The following is a 15,475-nucleotide window of genomic DNA, read 5'->3' as shown; positions in this document are numbered from 1 at the left end:
TCAGTCTTCCCTCCCACCCACATCCACAAGTTGTAGCGTTCATTTTCAACATAGTGTCTAGTGAGACATTGCTTTTGCTTTTTGAATAGGGTCTTGCTTTTCTCTTCAGACACATCTATCTAGACTTGGGGTCTTGCTATGTAGCCCAGGCTGACCTCATAATCCTCCTCCTGCCACTTCCTGAGTGCTGACATTACAGGCACATGCCACTATTTGTGACTACCCTCCTTTCCCTCCCCCCTCCCCTCTCTTTTCCTCTCCCCTCCTCATCCTCCCCTTCTTCCCCTTTTCCCCTCTATCCCCTCCTCTGCTTTCTTCCTTCTTTCCTTCCTTCCCTCCCTTCCCCTCCCCTTCCTTTCCTTGCCTTCCCTTCCCCTTCCTTTCCCTCCCCTCCCCTCTTCTTTTCTTTGGTGTTAGAGGAGATTGAACTTGGGGTCTCGAGCTTGCTAGGCAGGCCCTTGAGCCATGTCTCCAGGCCCTTTTTGCATAGTCTATTTTCAATGAATGCTTTCACTTTATTCTCAGACCAGTTTAGACTGTGATCCTCCTTGTATTTTCCAGTAACACTGGGGATGGCAGGCAGGTACCACTGCATCCAGCCATTAATTGAGATGAGTTTTGTGAGTTTTGTGCATGTGTACGCTAGTCCTGGAGCTTGAACTCAGGGTTTAAGCAATGTCCTTGCACCTTTTTTTTTTTTGGTCGATGAACTCTAGGCTTGGTCACTGTCCCTGTGCTCTTCAGCTCAAAGTGAGCGCTCTACCACTTGAGCCACAGTGCCACTTCCGGTTTTCTAGTGGTTTATTGGAGATAAGAGTCTCACGGACTTTCCTGCCCAGGCTGGCTTTGAACGGCGATCCTCAGATCTCAGCCTCCTGAGTAGCTAGGATTGCAGGCGTGAGCCACCGGCGCCCGGCTAGTCCTTACACTTTTTATCAAAGCTAGCACTCCACTTTGGCTTTTTGGTTGTTAACTAGAGATATGAGGCTCAAGGGTTTTCCTTCCTAGGCTGGCTTCAAACCAGTTAAACAGCAAATAGCTAGAAATGAGCTGTGGCCTCGAGTAAAATAGCTCAGGGACAGCACCCAGGCCTTGACTGACCAAGACTGGCACACATGGCACACGCGCATGCACACACACACCCAGACACACACACACACCCAGAAAATCATGGTCTAGATTTGAATTCATTCTTCTAGGCTCCTCTCCTCTCTCAGATCTTACTCTCTGAAACCATGGCAGTGGCAGCCACCCCGTGCTCCAAAGGCTCTGATTGTGCTCTGGTAGATGCCCAACAGCTCGCTGCCTTCTCAGCCAGCACCAGAAGTTTTGTTCTCTTATCTCGCGCCAAAAGCCAACTAGATCATAGGAGTGGAACAAGGTGCAGGAGATTTGGCTCAGCTCAAGGGGTTCTTTTCTCCACATGTCACTGCACCTGTCTGGTGCTTCAGCAGCCAGGTGACACCTTCAAGGATGCATGTCGTTCTTAGAATATTCGACCTGAATTAAATTGTGCTGGGAGGAAACACTGATTTGCCTCAAGTGACTTGATAGCATCCAGAAGCAGACATAATTAAGTAACTGTTGATATTTATTAAGTTCTTACCCTATGATACACATTTATATTGCTCCTAAGAGGACTGACTTCAGCAGGGCTCAAAAGTATTTGTATCTTTTTCTTCATACGCACACACACACACACACATATACACACACATATGATAGGGTTTCACTATGTAGCTAAAGCTTGCCTCCAATTTGCTATATGGACCCAGACTAGCCTCAAATTCTTGATCCTCCTGGTTGTGGCTCTTTAGTGCTGGGACTGTAGGTGTATACCACCATGCCAGGCTAGTTTTTGTTTTGCTTTAAAGCACTGAGTAGAAACAATGGAGGAGAATGCCTTATTAGCTACACAAATGAATGCTCTCTTGTAAGTCATTTCATTTACATAATGCAAATTAACAGCAACTCCTTGGCCATTTATGTAATATGAAACCTTAACCAATCGTGGTTATGTGACAGTTCTAAATATGTCTGGAACAGAGAGTCTCCCATTCCTGAGGGGAGCTGAGGTAGGGTGGTAGAGGCTGCCTGATGTTCCGCAGCTTGAAGCCACATTCAGTGAGCAAGGAATCTGGAGGATGATTGTCCCTAACCAGCTGGGGACCTCAGACATGACTGGGAGATGGAGGGACAATTGACCACCAATTGTACATTAGTAGACTTCATCTTGGACCTCTTTCTTCTTGACATCTAAAAGCCTTTCACAACCTATTTTGAATTGGGCTTCCCTACTTCTCCCCTACTTCCTTCTTCTATGAGTGTGCCAAGAAGAGAGGCCTCTGGACTGCTAGCCACAACCTGCCCTTGGTCTTGGCCTTGGTTTTGTCTTCTGCTGGTGGAATGTAAGAAGCAGGCTTTGCTGTGGAGCCTTCTCTTCTGAAGCTGGGTGTGTGCACAGGCATCCTGTCATGGCAAGAGCTGTGTAAAAGCCCTCCCCAGCCCTAGACTTTTAAAGTCCTCAATCTTTTTATGTCATCAACACAGTCACTTAATTGCCATTTTAAGTTGAATAGGATTAGAAGTGGGATGCAAAGCCTCTTCAGTAAAAGCGAGCTCTAGAAAGAAGAGGGACTCACTCAGGAAGGGCAAACAACCTTGATTCCTGAAGACATTTTCATAAGCCCAGAGGACAGTGACAGCCATGACTTCAAGAGGACCCCAAAATGGCCCCTTTGGGCTTAAAGACCAACAGCTGGACTTTCAGGGGGCCTGAATGACAATCAGCTGGCTGAGGACAGAACACAGGTGCCTGAGGTAGCAGAATTCTCAATTCGGTGTCTCTGGCCTGGCTGTGGTATTGTTACTGAGATTATTGTAATCACAGAGAAGCTACACTTCTAAAAACATAAGCAGAGGCTTCTTTGAAAGACCAGCCTTTCTGTCTTATCCTCTACTCTTGCTCTGTGTGTGTGTGTGTGTGTGTGTGTGTGTGTGTGTGTGTGTCTAAGTGTCAGTATGGGGCTTGAACTCATAGCCTCCCACTCTTGCTTGGCTTTTTGACTCAAAGCTGGCATTTACCACTTGAGCCATACCTCCACTTCTGGGCTTTTTGTTGAGTAACTGGAGATAAAAGTTTCACAAACTTTTCTGCCTGGGCTAGCTTAAAACCATGATCTTCAGATCTCAGCCTTGTGAGTGGTTAGAATTACATTACAGGCCTGAGCTACTGGTGATGAATTCTTGGCTACTGACTCTTAAATTCTTCTTTCTTTTTTTCATGTTGGGGATTGAATCAAAGATCTCATGAGTGCTAGACAAGTGTGGTCACACTTGAGCTATGCCCCAGTCCTTTTTTTGTTGTTACTGTTTTTTTTAAGTTTTCATGTTGTTATTATAAAGGTGATGTACAGAAGGGTTACAGTTACATAAGTCAGGTAATGAGTACATTTTATTTTTTTTTACATATTATCCTTTTTTTCCTTGCTCTCTTCCAGTTTTTCCCTCCCATCCCCACCCACAAGTTGTTTAGTTCATTTTGTTTTGTTGTTTTGAGGCAAAAACAGGCTCTCTTTCAAGGTAAGATCCTCTGTGTCTGCCTCCCATGAGTTTCTTCTGAATTTTATGTTATCTTTCCACCCCATCAGTAATGGAACAGATTGAGTTACTGTTCTGGCTTTCCACGTTGTCTTTCTCATCCTGTTACTTTCTGTTGTATTGGCATGCAAACAACTTTCTTATTTAGACGGCAGTATCTTTAATAACTCTATTTTCTAATTACATAGTGAACTCTGTGGCTTGGCTGCCTGACTCTCTATTGCAAATTCAATGCGAATAAAACCAAACTCATGCCAGGCACCAGTGGCTCATGCCTGTAATCCTAGCTACTCAGGAGGCTGAGATCTGTTTTTTTTTTTTTTTTGGTCTAGTCATGGGACCTGATCTCTGGGCCTGGGCACTGTCCCTCAACTCTTCAGCTCAAGGCTAGCGCTCTACCACTTGAGCCACAGCGCCACTTCTGGCTTTTTCTTTTTGCTTATGGGGTGCTGAGGAATCGAACCCAGGGCCTCAGGCATGCAAGGCAAGCGCTCTACCACTCACTGAGCCACCTTCCCAGCCCGAGGCTGAGATCTGAGGATCACGGTTCAAAGCCAGCCCAGGCAGGAAAGTCCGTGAGACTCATCTCGAATTAACCACCAGAAAACTGCAAGTGGCATTGTGGTTCAAGTGGTAGAGTGCTAGCCTTGAACTGAAGAGCTCAGGGACAGCGCCCAAGCCCAGAGTTCAAGCCTCATGACCAACAATACAATACAAAACAAAACAAAACAAACAAAAAAACCCTCACCAAACTCACTGGCATTTCCCACAAAATACCTGTCTTCCCACTTCTTTCTTCCCTATCTTCCCTCTGGCTCTGTGCTCTGTTTTTTCTCTAAGTGAGGGGCCTACTAGGTTAGGAGACTATACAGAACAGAAAGTCTTAACATGTGGCACACTTGCTTGTTCACATTTAGAAATCCTTCCAAGTCAATGTAGAAACCAGTGGACTGGAAATCCTGAGCTCTGTGTTGCTGGGTGCACGTTCTCCACACGGTGTTTGCTCAGATGGCTGCTCTCCACATCCCTGGTGAGTGACCTGCTGTGACAGGTAACCACCTGTGCATGGCCCATAATCACTGCCCTTATCTTTAGGGACGAGGACGCAGAGATCCAGAAAGGTGAAGCGAAGAGAATCCATCCAGGCTAAACAGAAATCTAATGTACTACCGTTTTTGCAGACGCTTGTGTTTCCTTGGTGACAAAGATGCTACTTGAATAGTGATCTTAAGGGCAGGAGATTTAATTCAGAGGTTCCTGGTCATCTACCATTATAACTTTTTACACTTACATAATATTAAGAGCTTTTCTTAGGGACAAAATATGTATAACATAAACTTTACCATTTTTAAAAACTTTTTTTGGTAGTACTGGGGTTTGAACTCAGGGCTTTGCTCTCATTAGGCAAGCACTCTACTGCCCGAGCCACATGTCCAGCCCTTTTTGCTTTTGTTGTTGTTGTTTTTTGAACAGAGTCTCACATTTGTGCCTGGGGCTGGCTGGACTGCAATCCTCCTATTGATGCTTCTCAAGTAGATTGCAGATTTAAGCCGTCATGCCCAGCAGAAGCTGGTTCTTATTAAAGGTGGAATCACAGTATGTTAAAAACCACATTTTGTTTATAGCTATTCATCTGTCAGTGGGAATTTGGGTTCCTGCCTTTTGGCTATGGAGATTAATGCTGCAATGACAGCACTATCATTTTAAAATTAAGATTCAAACAACATATACAGGTAGCATTATGACTCAACCACGGCCCAGAGAGTAAACAGGTGTGCCAGAAGTCTTCACCCTGAAGACATGACATTGCCTCCCCTAAATTAAACAGAATCACTGTCTATAAAGATAAGTACACATCTTATAGGAGAATGAAATAAAAGAAGGAGGGGAAAGTGGGAGAGGAGAAATACTGGGTGAAAATGATGGCAGACTTTGGGAGTAGGAGATGGCTTATCTCCTTCCCTCCCTCCCTCCTTTTCCCCCTCCCTCCCCCTCCCTTCCATATTTTTTTTCCAATAGTACAGGGGTTTGAACTCAAGGCCTTGTACCTGCCAATCAGGCACTCTACTAGTTGAGCTATATTACCAGTCACTGTTTGGTGTGGTTCATTTTCAAGATAGGGTCCCTGCTTTATGTCCAGGCTGGCCTGGACTGGGATCCTCCAATTTGTGCTTCCCTTTGATGCTAGGATGACTGGCATATGCCACTGCGCTATCCCATTGGTTGAAATGGAATTTTGTATATTATGGTGCCTTATAAACTATGCCTGGGCTGGCCCTTGTACCTTGATCCTCCAATCTCTACTTTCTAAGTAGCTATGATTACAGGTATGCACCACCATGCCCAACTTCAGATGGCTTTTCTATGATGATGGAACAGCAAATATGATGTAAACAGATTGATGGTAGGAAGGAGAATTTCAGGAGGGTATTTTTTGGGTGGAACAGGCCTGCCTGTGTGGTGGCCATTCTGGAAAGAAAGCTCTGAGCAGCCCTGAGGGTAGCCAAGTCTGTGGGATATTAGCATTTTCCAAGCTTCATTTGGAGTTCCTTTCAGCACAAGCCAGCGAACTGGTTTGTTTTGCTGCCTCCACTGTATTCCAACCCTCTCTCACCCAGTTTTCCTGATGTCTAAATGCAACACTACAGTTCTTCATTGCAAACAACAACCTTGACTTGTTCAACCAAAAGAAACAGTGATGGCACCCCAAATAAAAGAAGCCAGAACCAAGATTTGGAAAAAATAAAAGAGTTTGGCATAAGTATCCAAAGCCACAGAAAGCACAATTTAGGGCTCCTCTTAGAGTCTAGTCCTTTACTCTGCCAAAGCAAGCTTTGGAAGAGAAGTTCTGATTGGCCAGGCTGGGTCACATGGTCACACCAGGCTGCAGTGGGAGGGTGGGGGGAGTGGAAGTCTGGGCCAATGGCTTCTCTCATGACTAGGAGACACTGTGTGCCATGAGAGCTACCCACAGCGAGGTGTTCATAGGAGTTCCTGATGAGAAACCAGGGTGCTATTGGGGAGAACTGGTTGTTAAGGGCTCAGTGACCTGAATGAGACCCATACTACGCTTTGGGATCTGTGTCTAGGTTCTCTTTTCAGATCGGTCCCACTATGTGGTGGGCTTATCTAACCAGCTCTCCCGTTTGGGATCTTCTTCCCTTCTAAGCAACTGGGATGGCCGGGTCCACGGCTCTGTGGCCATGCTTATCTGCAGAGGTGGAGGAGAAGACACAAAGAGTGCATGCTGGACCTGTGGCCTGGAGTCCAGGGCGCTGGAAGGTCAGTGTGGTGACGGGAGTCAAGAAGGAAAACAACCAAGACCACCCTTGCAGCCATCAGTCACCATGTGAATACTAGGTGCTAAGAATCGTGGGGAGGAGTCAAGAAGAGCTATCTGGGCTGAGCTATCTGGTTCACTGTATGGACCAACAGGACAGGGTCTGTGTCAGGAACAAGGAAAAGCAAGGGAGAGGGTCATTCAGGGGAGAGGGTCATTACTCAGAAAGTTCTTATCTACAGGAAATGACACAAGATAAAGAAGTGAAAAGAATTTTTTTAGGCAGTACTGAGTTTTACACCTAGGACTCCACACATGCAAATACTCTTACCATTTGTGCCACATTTGTGGGCTTTTTGTTTATACTTTGATTTAGGATGGGGGTCTCACTAAGTTTACCTGGACTGGCCTTAAACTCATAATCTTTGTCACCATTCCAAGTGGCGGGGGTCACAGGTGTACACCATCATGCCTCATTTCCTCTCTCTGTTCCTGGTCTCTGTTGTCTGTGTGTGACACCTGGAACTGTGGCAGCTGTCTTGTGACCATGAAGACATAAGCCTGAGGATCAGAGCTCACTCCCCAAGGACACTAGAGAAAGAAGGGACTAGAGCTTGATGATGTTGCTGGGCTTGCCAGATCTCTATACTTTTTCACTGGGTCAGATGACGTATTTTGTTACTGTTAAATATAGTAGTTGTTGTGTTTTCTGTTGTAACTGGGATTATCCTATCTGATTTAGATTTTAGTGATTGCTTGAAGCACTGGGCACATTCCAGGACCCATTGATAACATCTAACCTTGGGTTTTAGCCTATGAGGGAAATTCCCCTGCCAACACCCCCCCCCCCCAAAAAAAAAAAAAAGCCTGTCAGCAGCTGCATGGCAGATACATGCCTCAGCCTCCCACTCCTCGTTCTTTTTTTTTTTTTTTTTTTGGACAAGCATCATATAATTTGGGGCCATAGATATTAGGTAATTACTATGGCAATGATTAGGGATTCACTTCAGGAATAAGGAAATATAATTACAGTTCCATTTCAGCTTGTTTCCATGACAACGAGGCCAATTGCAATTGATCAGCAGTTTTCTTTCTAAACAGTTCCCTGCATCTCATTCAAATGAAATGCTAATGGGCCATTAAACATCTTCATCAAACAAACTAGAGCTGCAGGAAGACTGGGATCAGATTTGGTGCCATGTGGCATCTCAGAGGCTCACCTTGGATTCCAGTATCCTACAAAAAAATAGGTGGTAATCCACAGATGACGGAATATCAGATAAGTTGGGAATGAATAAAATCAGGGTTATGCCACACAAATCGAAGGGATGGATACGTTCAGAATCTTAAACCACATAGTCTTAGAATTGGAAGTCAAGAGACTCATGCAGTTCCCATGCTCATGCCAGTGTCTTCATCATAGGACAGCAATCAATCATCGCTTGCCTCTCAAGCCCTGTGAGGCTCCACAGGCCTCCATACTACCTGTTCTACTCCTCAGTTGTCTCCCGTGGAGAAAGATCTCTTCATAAATCTCTCTAGATTTCATCTGAATCCACCTCTTCTTGCCTTGTGTTCTAGTCATCAATGTCTTTTTTAAAAAACTGACTCATAATATTTCTATGTTGTGTGCATATGGCAATTTGCAGAAGGTCACAACAGCATGTGCGTTTTTGTCTATGAGAATCTGGGGAGATGGCATATCCACTGAACACATGACAGGCTGGCTTTGCTAAGGTCACTGGCTCACAAATGACAGCACCTGCAATCACAGGAGGACCCCCAGCTCCTCCCTCATCTGCTGTGCTCCCCAGCCTCCTACTGTATCTCTCACAACCGCCATGACTGATCCATCCTTCTTTCCCTTGACTCAGCTTGGTTCTCTTGCTTCTCCTGCTCTTTTATTTAATAAGCCCTAAATTTCTGTCCCCTCCCCGCATTCAGTTCAGCACCTCCCAGGTTTCTAAGAGGGAGAAAATAAATGATAGAGTACAATTGGTCTTTTTTAACTTCATCCTCAGAATGGACTCAAGACCAAGAGAAGGCACATGTGGCACCAGGGAGTCTGGGATTTAATGTCATTTCACTGGGGACACATGCCTCCTAAAGCCAAGCATGGAACTTTCCTTCCCCAGCTGGTCGGAGGGGCCATGATACCTGGTACCTTGGCTGAAAACGAGAGGATGAATGAGACAAACACTGCCTTACATGGTGGGAAGTGTCAATATGGTATAAAGTATAATACTCACGTATTCATTCATTCATTCATTCAGTAGTAACTACTGAATGAATGAATGTCTGGTAGGTTCCAGGCACAGGCTGAGGGCTACACAAGAATGTTAATCCATAAGACTTAACTCTATGGAAAGGTAAAGAAGTTATAAGAACAATACTGGGTGGGGAGGGGGACTTAGTGTAGGCTGTGTGGACCAGTGAACACTTCCTCGTTAGTGTAGAGAACTGGGGAGAGAAGAGGAAGCAGACACGTGACAGACGGCTCACATCTTGTATACCAGGAGCACTGGGATCACTTCAAGTCTCAGTCCTCTCATTTTTAAAGTACTAAAGACTAATGAAATCATCCTGGGCTGGGAAGGTGGCTCAGTGGTACAGTACTTGCCTTGTATGCATGAGGCCCTGGGTTCAATTCCCCAGCACCACATAAGCAAAAAGAAAAAAAGCCAGAAGTGGCACTATGGCTCAAGTGGTAGAGTGCTAGCCTTGAGCTGAAGAGCTGAGGGACAGCGCCCAGGCCCAAAGTTCAAGGCCCCATGACCAGACCCCCCCCCCCCACTCCCCCAAAAAAGAAATCTACCTAACCCTTTAGCATCTGCTATAGTCCATCAGAAATGTATGAGGGTTCTATCCTTGCCAACATTTAATTTTTTCCTAAGGGCACCTCCTCAGGTGACCTCCATGATATTCAGTATGGCTTATAACTTAGTGGATACTTCTCTCTCTCTCTCTCTCTCTCTCTTTTGCCAGTCCTGGGGCTTGAACTCAAGGCCTGGGCACTGTCCCTGAACTTTTTGCTCAAGGCTAGCACTCTACCACTTGAGCCACAGTGCCACTTCCAGCTTTTTCTGTTTATGTGGTGTTGAGGAATCCAACCCAGGCTTCAGGCATGCTAAGCAAGCACTGTACCACTAAGCCACATTCCCAACCCTTGTGGACACTTTTATACTTTTTTAAAATGGAAACATCTATTCAAACCCTATGCTCATTAAAAAATAAGAACCATAAGAGTTGTTTACCTCTGCTGGATACAAGGTTCTTAGCAACTATATTATTTGCAAATGTTTCTTCCATTCTATGGATGCATTTTTCAGCTTTCATGATGACATCATACATAATATAAAACTTATATTTATATAAAATATGTAATATATATTTATATTATATATAAAATATATAATATAAAGTACATACATATTTATATTTATATGAAATACAGTCCAATTAATGTTTTGTTTTTCTTGTTCATTTGTGCTTTTGGCACCTAAGAAACCATACCTAATTCAAAGTCATAGACAGCTGTTGAGTGCTTGTCTGGCATGTATGTGGCCCTTGGGTTCAATCCCCAGAAAGGAAGCAGTACAGTTGGCTAACTCCAGGTAATGGAAATTTACTCTCTTGTTGGCTTTAAAGAGTGTTACAATGATTTTAGGACTTAGGTTTAGATCTGTAATCCATTTTGAGTTAGTTTTTGGTACTGTGTAAGGAATCCATATTCATTCTTTCACATGTGATTATCCAATAATCAAAAGGATGTTTTCAAATAGAAAAAGCAACTAATATATTAATAAAATGAAGGACATAAAAAATAAAGCATCTGGGGGCTGGGAAGGTGGCTCAGTGGTAGAGCGCTTGCCTTACATGCATGAGGCCCTGGGTTCGATTCCTCAGCACCACATAAGCAAAAAGAAAAAAGCTGGAAGTGGTGCTGTGGCTCAAGTGGTAGAGTGCTAGCCTTGAGCTGAAGAGCTCAGGGACAGCGCGCAGAGTTCAGGACCCACGACCGGACCTCAAAACAAAAACAAAAAAAAATAAAGCATTCGAAAAAAACCATTCACACTATCACGATTATACAAACCAACAACAAAATGCCAGGACCACATAAGACTAGAAGTGAAGAAGGTATTTGCATTTCTGGGACAAAACCCACTTGGTCAAGGTGATTAATTCTTTGTTACTAGACTGTGCTCTTACCCATAAAGACATTAGTCTCTGATTGTTTGTTTTCAGCCGCACTGGGTTTGTAATTGCTAGGCAAGCCCTACAACTGATATCATGTTCCCAGCCCATTTTTTCCTTCCCTCCCTCCCTCCCTCCCTCTCTCTCTCCCTCCCTCCCTTCCTCCCTCCCTTCCTTCCTTCCTTCCTGAGTCTCATGGTTTCAGTCCCAGCTGACTTTGGACTGCAATCTTCCTATCTATTACTATACAACGAATAGTGGCTTTGTTATTAAGATGAGGCTCTTGCTGACATTTTTGCTCAGCTGGGCTCAGAGTGCAGTCTTCCCCATCTCTTCCTTCCAAGTAGCTTGGATCACAGGCAGAAACCACCTCACTGCCAGGTGCTGGTGGCTCACACCTGTACTCCTAGCTACTCAGGAGGCTGAGATCTGAGGATCGCAGTTCAAAGCTAGCCCGGGCAGGAAAGTTCCTGAGACTCTTATCTCCAATTAACCACCAGAAAACTGGAAGTGGCGCTGTGGCTCAAGCGGTAGAGTGCTCAATTTGAGCTGAAGAATGCAGGGACAGCTCCCAGGCCCAGAGTTCAAGCCCCAGGACTGACAAAAAAGAAAGAAAGAAAGAAAGAAAGAAAGAAAGAAAGAAAGAAAGAAAGAAAGAAAGAAAGAAAGAAAGAAAGAAAGAAAGAAAGAAAGAAAGAAAGAAAGAAAGAAAGAAAGAAAGAAAGAAACGACCTCCAGGACCATGGCTTTTTTTGTTGTGATTTCTTTGCCTATTTTGGGTGTGACAGTAATACTGGCTTCATAGAATGAGATGGAAAGTTCCCTCCTACTGTAATTGCCACGTTCATTCTCTCATGAAAGTGTCTGCTTATGTTATTATCTAATAGAGCTACCTGCTTTATTTTTTGTCCTTCCGTTCTTCATATAGATTGATTTTTTTTTGTATTTCAAGACAACCTTAAGACTATTGAATAATCTCATGCAAAAAAAGGAAAATGGGCCTTCCTTACATGACGGGTTAGGCTCCATCTCCAGCTACTCTTACTTCCTTACCATGGTTTAGAGGGAGCTACGGTCTCCTCATTACTCAGCCATTTCCTGGTCTCCCTCTCTCTGAGTGAATGCCACTTTTCACTGTGCTTATAATTGGCATTTGATATGAAGTGCTGTCTTTGAACAGGATATCAAAAATACTACATGTCAAAGAGAAACAAGAAGCAGTGGGAATAGATTGCCAGTGAGCAGCAGAGCTTCAGGCAGACACCTGAACCTCCAGACCAAAGCCAGGAGGATAGCTCAGGGTCCCTTGACAAGTTCCCTGGAATGCTTCAGGCTTCTGAAAGGACAGACTGGTGGGCAGTTCAGAGCATATTGTTGACCGGCTTCATGATGCCAGCCTTCATTTTCTCCTGTTTGAACTAAAGATAGTAAAGCCAGTTTTTGAGAGTTGTGACTATTCCACCAGCTCTCTGTGTAAAGCACATCACCATTTGTTCAATGCATGGTGGCTTTAATACATGCTGTTGGATATCCTCCATGAAAAGAGGTTCTGTGATGAAAGGAATCTTTGAAATGCTCCATCCTACAACCCTATTCTTACAGAGGCACAGGGCACAGGAATACAGTCAAAGCCCATAAAACTCCATGTGAAGAATCTTATTTTGCTGAATGTGGTATCTGAAGCCTATAATACTAAGCTTGTGAGGTGGAGATGGAACAGGGGATCAAGGTTCAAGGCCAGCCTGGGGGAAGGAGGGGCAGGGGGAGTTTCAAAGTTTCCTCAGACTCTATCTTAATAGTGGCATTCACCTGTCATCCTAGGAGAAGCAAAAATAAGAGGATCACAGTCTACACTGGCCTGGGCACCAAGTTGGACTCTATCTCATAAAGAACCAACATCCAAAGACCAGCTGAGTGGCTCAAATGATAAAGCACCTGTCTACCATGCACCAGATGCTGAATTCCAACCCCTGTCCTATCCCCCAAACAATCCTATTACATTTTTCCTCCTAGAATTTATTTCTCAAATCAAGATGATCCTTTCTCCATTTTTACATGGAACACTTATTTAGCATTCTTTTGGAAATATAGTATTAGTTATATTTAATTAATAGAAAAAAACACTTTAAATTGGTAAAAAAAAAAAATCGTGTTTTATTTCTTCACTCCCAAAGCATGCCAGCAGTGCATGAGGTACAAAGGTTTCTAAACTACAGAAAGCACAAAATGCTTTAAAAACCCGAGGGAAATGGGAAGTTGCAGCAGCAGGAGATCAGGGAGGAGCTATTATTAGCCACAGAGACATTTCTCGAATGACAGATTCTAAAGAGTTCAACCTGTTAAAGTTCAGCAACTTTAAGTTAACACTCTGTGAAGAAATGCCATCCTCACAAACCCTGCGGACAACCCAGACTCCTGATTTTTAGTAATTCAAGAATTCTCCTTCCTATTGGACTGCAATCTGTCTCGTTGGGCCTCTACCATGTTAACTGAATTTGGAGGTTTGTGTGCTAATGACAGCTTTCTGTTCTGGAAACAGAAAAGAAAAAGTTTCAAGAGGTTTCTTTACACAATGAAAGGACATAAAATAATCTGTCTGTTAACTGAACAATACACTGGAAGATTTGTTAGCAATGGTATTTTCCATTTTCTCCATCTGTAAATAGAGCAGGCAACAAGCAATTGAGCTCTGTTGTAAGCAGTGCACATAAAATTAACTTGATACACAGAATTACTATACAAGCACCAATTTCCTGGAAAGAAAGGAGATGCATGTTTTTTAAAAAAAGATTTCTATTTTCCTATATTTCTCTTTAAAATATTTAAAGCGACATGTTCCAAATTTATAATGCAAAGTTTGTTTTTCTAGACTCTTATTTATGAGGTGAGCTTTTATATATACAAATGTCTAAATGAAACATTGGCTATGTCTTATAAAGGTAGGTTTCTAAGCAAGAGTTAATAGTGTGAGCAGGAAACACTGCCTGTGTTTTATAGAAAGGGAGCTGCTAGATCTAATGTGGAATTTTCTCAAATTCTTCAAAACCTCAAGCCTGAAGGAAACTTTCAAGAAGTAAATGGAATATATGAATTAATGGGAGCATATAGCTTCTGTCAGAGTCTAAGACAATTCACCAGATCAGAGATGTGGGCAAACACACACCCAGTACGTAAATGACATGTTTTCATAGGACGGTCCTTCCAAAGGTGAACTTTCCAGACTTGACCTCATTTTGCATTAGATTGCTTCTTGGGCACACTTGATTCACTCTGAGTATTAAAGAAAAAAAATCCATTCCTATTTAACAACTGAAGAAATGGAAGTAAAGCCAAAATTGATTCACACTGAAAATATTGGGGATAAGAGGATGAAGAGGTAGGTGGGATTGTCACTCAATGCTAGTTGTGTGTTTCCCCCCAACCCCAGATAAATCCTTTCCTTCCAATTTCCTTTCTCTGAAGACTAGAATGAAATCAATCATTTGTTTACCCTAAAGGTTAAGTGCAATGGAAAAACCAATGCAGGCCCATCTAGGCAAAGAGCCAGTATTGGTGAGAAGCAATGGATACTGTTGGTGACGCTCTAGGACTCAATGTGTGCTGCTTTTCTATGGTCTTGGTATTAGGTGCACAAGTAGTGTACTGGAATTCCCTTACTGACACACACTACAGATTGCTTTTGTCTTTGTCCTTGGACCACATTAAAGACATAACAGGTTTTACCATTCATCTCATTAGCACATATTAGGTAGCTCAGGCAATATCAGGCATTCAAAGGTAACTTTTTTTTTTTTTGGTGCCAGTTCTGGGGTTTGAGCTCAAAGCCTGGGGCACTGTCCTGAGCTTTTGTGCTCTAGGCTTGTGCTCCACCACTTGAGGGACAACTCCACGTCTGGCTTTTTGGGGGGCGGTTAGTTGGAGATAAAGTTTCATGGAGTTTGCTGCTCAAGCTGGCTTTGAACTGTGATCCTCAGATCTCAACCTCCTGAGTAGCTAGGATTATAGGTATAAGCCACTGGTACCCAACTAAAAGAAACACACACACACACACACACACACACACAGGTTTTGTTTTGTTTTTTTGAGCACCTAATAGGAGGCTTAATAAAATCTGGTCTCTATATTCATAAGGCTAATAGTAGAGAAATAGAATAACTTCCACAGGAAATATCAAGTTCTCTGCAGGTGCTGGGGACCCAATGCTAGAAATTCAGACAAGAACCAACAAATCAGACCAGAGTGTCGCAAGACTTCTTAAGGAGCGACCATAATGGACTTAGCCAATGCAGGCTGACCTCCCTTCCCTTCTGTTTCTCCACCAGATGTGTTCTGGCCTGAGTCCTATGAGAGGAAGGAAGGAAGGAGGGAAGAAAAAGAAGGGAGAAAGGGGAGGAAGGATGG

At 43.6% G+C, this 15,475-nt stretch overlaps 1 protein-coding gene across 1 annotated transcript in view; it reads right to left on the bottom strand.

Moving 5' to 3' along the window:
* Cracd (capping protein inhibiting regulator of actin dynamics) overlaps positions 1-15,475 on the bottom strand; it is a 108,302-nt gene that overhangs the window by 29,459 nt on the left and 63,368 nt on the right. The window lies entirely within an intron of this gene.

This window comes from Dipodomys spectabilis, unplaced genomic scaffold, assembly GCF_019054845.1.
Source record: "Dipodomys spectabilis isolate Male_0828 unplaced genomic scaffold, ASM1905484v1 ptg000043l, whole genome shotgun sequence".
NCBI classification, from domain to species: domain Eukaryota; kingdom Metazoa; phylum Chordata; class Mammalia; order Rodentia; family Heteromyidae; genus Dipodomys; species Dipodomys spectabilis.
This window is presented reverse-complemented; position numbering and strand designations above follow the sequence as displayed.